Genomic DNA, 5,900 nt, shown 5'->3' on the forward strand with positions numbered 1-5,900 from the left:
TCAACTTGAGAGCCTGCATGCCACAACTACAGAGCCCACACACCCTGGAGCCTGCACACCACAACTAGAGAAGAGAAAACCCACGCGCCAGAACTAGAGAGAAGCCTGCGTGCCGCAACTAAGACCCCATGCAGCCAAAAATAAATAAATAGATTCAATGAAGAATTTAAAAAATATATATATATTGTATTAGTGGAGTCATACAGTATGTAACCATTCGAGGTTGGCTTTTTTCACTCCGCATAATTCCCTTCGGTTCTATCCATGTTGCATGTATCAATGTTCTTTTTCATTGCTGAATTAACTAATATTCAGTGGTATTGCTGAACCATTGAATTCAACCACTGAAGGACATTTTGCTTGTTTCCAGTTTTTGGCTATTACAAGCAAAACTGCTATAAACAATTGTGTACAGATGTTTTGTTTTGTGAACATAATTTTCATTTCTCTGGGATAAATTCTCAAGAGTATAATTTTAATCATTATAAGATTACTTGCCATTTGGGTTTTTCTTGAGTCAACTTTAATTGTTATATTTGCCAGGAAGTTGTTCCTTTCATATAAATTTGGAAATTTATTGGCATAAGTTTACAACAGTTTTCTCTTAATATCTTTTATTTATTTATTTATTTATTTTTTGCGGTACGCGGGCCTCTCACTGTTGTGGCCTCTCTCGTTGCGGAGCACAGGCTCCAGACGCGCAGGCCCAGCGGCCATGGCCCACGGGCCTAGCCACTCCGTGGCATGTGGGATCCTCCCGGACCGGGGCACGAACCCGTGTCCCCTGCATAGGCAGGCGGACTCAAGAAAAAGAAAAGCTAATACCAAAGAAAAAGAATTAGAAAGTTTATTAATAAAATCCCAGAACTAAAGTTCTAGACAATATGTCCATAAATGACCTCACAGAGGAATCTGATGGCGTATGAAAAAGATGTAAAAGCACTGGGTTGTTAGGAGATGTCAGTATAGACGGAGCACAGGCTCCAGACGCGCAGGCCCAGCGGCCATGGCCCACGGGCCTAGCCACTCCGTGGCATGTGGGATCCTCCCGGACCGGGGCACGAACCCGTGTCCCCTGCATAGGCAGGCGGACTCTCAACCACTGCGCCACCAGGGAAGCCCCTCTTAATATCTTTTAAATCTAAGTTTTCTCTGTAGTTATAGCCCCTTTATTATTTACAATATTATTTATTTGTGCTTTTCTTTCTATTCTCATTAAATCTCACAAGAGATGTGTTTACTCTGTTAGCTTTTTAAAAAGAAAAACATTTTTTCTTCCTCTTTTCCATCTGGAACCATGGAGGGTGCAGAAAAGGAGAAAAAGCTTCCTGCTGTGTCAGAAGCCCTTAAGAGTGAAGGAATTTTACAGAGCTGCTGCTCAAGCATCTAAAAAAGAAGTTTGCCCCCAAAATGCTCTGAAATGCAAGGAGGAAGCTTACCTTACAAAAAAGCTAAGTACTATCACAAGGAATATAGGCAGACGTACAGACTGAGATTTGAATGGCTAGGATGACAGGAAAAGCTGGCAACTTCTATCTACCTGAGAAACCCAAACTGGCATTTGTCATCAGTATCAGTGGTATGAGCTCAAAGGTCTGCAAGGAGTTTCAGGTTCTTTGCCTTCGCCGGATCTTCAATAGCACCTTCTTTGAGCTTAAGTTAACACTGTGAGGATTGTGGAACCATGTATTGCCTGGGGGTACCAGAACTTGAAGTCAGTAAATGAATTGATCTACAAATGTGAGTTATGGCAAAATCAACAAGAAGTGAATTGCCCTGACATATTAACACATTGATTGCTTGATGTCTTGGTATATTTGGAATCATCTGAATGGAGGATCTGATTCATGAGATTTATACTGTTGGAAAACACTTCAGAGAAGCAAACAACTTCCTCCAGCCCTTCAAATTATCTTCTCTGACAGGCAGAATGAAGAAAAAGACCACCCATTTTGGAATGTGGAGTTGCGGGCAACAGAGAAGACCAGATGAACAGGCTTATTAGAAGGATGAACTAAGGTGTCTACCACGATTATTTTTTTTTTTTTTTGCGGTACGCGGGCCTCTCACTGCTGTGGCCTCTCCCGTTGCGGAACACAGGCTCCGGACGCGCAGGCTCAGCGGCCATGGCTCACGGGCCCAGCCGCTCCGCGGCATGTGGGATCTTCCCAGACCGGGGCACGAACCCGCGTCCCCTGCATCGGCAGGCGGACTCTCAACCACTGCGCCACCAGGGAAGCCCTACCATGATTATTTTTAAAATCTAGTCAGTTAATAAAAAGCGACTGATTTCAAACTGAAAAGCAAACAATTTTTTTACTTTGGGTCTTTTTCATTGATTTCTACCATTAATTACGTTGGTTATTACATCCTTATGTTTATGTTTCTAGGTTTATTCTATCAATTTTTTCTTTTACATTTAGTTCATTAATTTTATCTTTTATTATTTTCTGATACAAACATTTAAAGCCATACATTTCCCTTGAGACTCTATTTTCTCTGCATCCTACAAATGTTAAATGTAATATCTTTATAATAACTTAGTTCTATGTATTTTTCTATTTCCAATGTGATTTCTTCTTTTTTTTTTTTGCGGTACGCAGGCTTCTCACTGTTGTGGCCTCTCCCGTTGCGGAGCACAGGCTCCGGACGCGCAGGCTCAGCGGCCATGGCTCACAGGCCCAGCCCCTCCACGGCATGTGGGATCTTCCCGGACCGGGGCACGAACCCGTGTCCCCTGCATCGGCAGGTGGACTCTCAACCACTGCGCCACCAGGGAAGCCCTGATTTCTTCTTTGACTCATGATTTATTTGTTTCTTTTTAAATTTCTAAATATATTTGTTTTAACTTCTATTTAACTTTAATTTAATTTAACTTTTATTATCTTCTAATAACTTCTAACGATAGTGTTGTGTTATTTTTTTAATGGTTTTTAATTGTGTATCACCCTTGCTGTAATTTTTTCAAAAAGAAGTTTCAACTAAACCAAATTAATAAGAACAGGTAGCATATTATCTTTCTTTTTTTTAATGAATTTATTTATTTATTTTTGGCTGCGGTGAGTCTTTGTTGCTGTGCATGGGCTTTCTCTAGTTGCAGCCAGTGGAGGCTACTCTTCCTTGCGGTGTGCGGGCTTCTCATTGCAGTGGCTTCTCTTGTTGCGGAGCACAGGCTCGAGGTGCGCGGGCTACAGTAGTTGTGGCTCCCGGGCTCTAGAGCGCAGGCTCAGTAGTTGTGGTGCACGGGCTTAGTTGCTCCATGGCATGTGGGATCCACCCGGACCAGGGCTCGAACCCATGTCCCCTGCATTGGCGGGCAGATTCTTAACCACTGCGCCACAAGGGAAGTCCCAGCATATTATTTCTTGATAACTTTTACCTCATTGCATCAAATTTGTGTCCTCTTGAAATGTTAATTCTCTTATTTTTGAAGTTATGTACTAAAGTTCTAAATATTATGACTGATTTATACTGTAAGATGTACAGTTTATAAAATGATACTTAGTATCCACCCAATATCCAAGATCTAAGATATTGTGTAAATTAAAATAAATGACCACAAAATATATTTATTGGGGAAATAATATTAATAAAACATCCCAGTTGTGTTAACTCTGCTTTTTGTTTTGTTTTGTTTTGAATTTTATTTTATTTATTTTTTTATACAGCAGGTTCTTAGTTATCTATTTTATACATATTAGTGTACATATGCCAATCCCAATCTCCCAATTCATCACATCACCACCACCCACCCCCGTGTCATGTTTTTATGATACTTATTTAAATCTGTTGAGACTTGCTTTATGGCTAGCTAACAGCTCTATTGAGATAAAATTCACATACCATACTTGTCAGATAAATAAAAAATCAAAAGTTTGATAATACACTGTGTTGATTAAACTGTGAAAAAATCAGTGCTCTCATAAACCACCGATGGAGCTATAACTTGTCACAACCTCTAATGGAATATAATTGGACAACATCTATAAGAATAACAGATTCATAACATATTCTTGGAATTAGCAATTCCAATCTAACATTTTATTCTACAGAAATATTTGCACATACGTAAAATGATATAGGTACAGTTACTCACTGAAGCATTTTTTTGTATAGCAAAAAATTAGAAACAATCAAATAAAATATTATGTAGCTACCAAAAAAAATTCACATAACGTACAATTCACCCATTTAAAGTGTACAATTCAATGCTTTTAAGTGTATTCACTGATATCTGCAATCAACATCACAGTCAATTTTAGAGCATTTTCATTACCTCAAAAGGAATCTTGTACCATTAGCTATCATCCTCCTGACCCCGCATTTTCCTTATCCCCAGTCCTAAGCAACCACTAGTCTACTTTCTTCTCTATAGATTTCCATAGTCAGGACTTTTATATGATTGGAATCATATCATACATGGTCTTTTGTGACTGGCTTCTTTCATTTAGCAAAATATTTTTAAGGTTCATCCAAAATGTAGTATGTATAAGTACTTTATTCCTTTTATGGCAAAATAAAGTCCTTCCATTGTATGGATATACCATATTTTGTTTACCCATTTGTCTATTAATGGGTATTTGGGTTGTTTCCACCTTTTGGCTGTTTCTATGTGGACATACGTTTTCATTTCTCTTGTGTGTATACCTAGGAGTGAAATTGGTTCATTACATGGGAACTCTGTTTATGTTCCTTGTTTGAGAAACTGGCAGACTGTTTTCCAAAGTGTCTGAACCATTTTACATTCCCACCAGCATGTCTGAGAGTTCATATTTCTCCACATTCTCACCAACACTTGTGACATAATTTTTGTAAAAGTTCAAAGAACTTGAGAAAAATATATAAATTCTCTAATAGTTGAATGCATTATTCTACATATGTCCGTTAGGAAGAGTTGGTTAATCATATGGTTCAAATCTTCTTGAACTCTGCTGAGTTTTTTATTTTTGTCTTCTTGACCTATCATTAATTGGGAAAGATGTATTGAAATCCTCCCATATGATGGTGAATTTAGCAATTTCTCCATATAGCCTATTAATGCTGGCTGTGTGTATGTTTATGCCATCTTCTTAGGAGCATACATGTTTAAAATTTTTATATATTATTTGTGAACTGAATTATATAGTGGTCCTCTTTATCCCCAATGATGCTTTTTGTCTTAAAGTTTATTTTTCTTCTGACATAAATATATCTTTACAATATTACTTTGGTTAAAATTTACCTGAAATGTCTCTTTTTTCTCTTCCATGGCCTCATGAATTTTGCTTTTTTTTTTTTTTTACGGTACACGGACCTCTCGCTGCTGTGGCCTCTCCTGCTGCGGAGCACAGGCTCCGGACGCACAGGCTCAGCGGCCATGGCTCACGGGCCCAGCCGCTCCGCGGCATGTGGGATCTTCCCGGACCGGGGCACGAACCCGTGTCCCTTGCATCGGCAGGCGGACTCTCAACCACTGCGCCACCAGGGAAGCCCATGAATTTTGCTTTTTTAATCCAATCTGACAAACCCTGACTTTTACCTGGTGAGTTTTGTCCCTTTTTGCTTATTGCAATTATTAATATATTTAGACATTTCTACCTTTTCTTTTATTTAATTTGACCTCCAAATTAAACCTCTTTGAATTTAAACCTGATATTTATATTGTTCCTCTAACATGAGAACTTTAGCATGCTTTCATCTTCCTTTGTGTCTCTTCACCCATCATGGTGATATTCTCCAAAATTCTAATAGTTGGCCATTATAAAATATGTTTTCCTTTTTGGGGGAGAGGAAGGTATTCAGTTTTTGTTTCTGTTTTGTTGTTTTAAGACTACAGCAAGGGGCTTCCCTTCCCTGGTGGCGCAGTGGTTGAGAGTCCGCCTGCCGATGTGGGGGACGCAGGTTCGTGCCCCGGTCCGGGA

The 5,900-nt window shown here is 39.3% G+C and overlaps 1 pseudogene; it reads left to right on the forward strand.

Annotated features, from left to right (window-relative positions):
* The first annotated feature begins 1,297 nt into the window (after positions 1–1,297).
* Positions 1,298–2,018, forward strand: LOC112414414 (60S ribosomal protein L7 pseudogene; annotated as a pseudogene).
* Positions 2,019–5,900: the final 3,882 nt, after the last annotated feature.

This window comes from Neophocaena asiaeorientalis, unplaced genomic scaffold (genome assembly GCF_003031525.2).
Source record: "Neophocaena asiaeorientalis asiaeorientalis breed wild unplaced genomic scaffold, Neophocaena_asiaeorientalis_V1.1 scaffold79, whole genome shotgun sequence".
NCBI classification, from domain to species: Eukaryota; Metazoa; Chordata; class Mammalia; order Artiodactyla; family Phocoenidae; genus Neophocaena; species Neophocaena asiaeorientalis.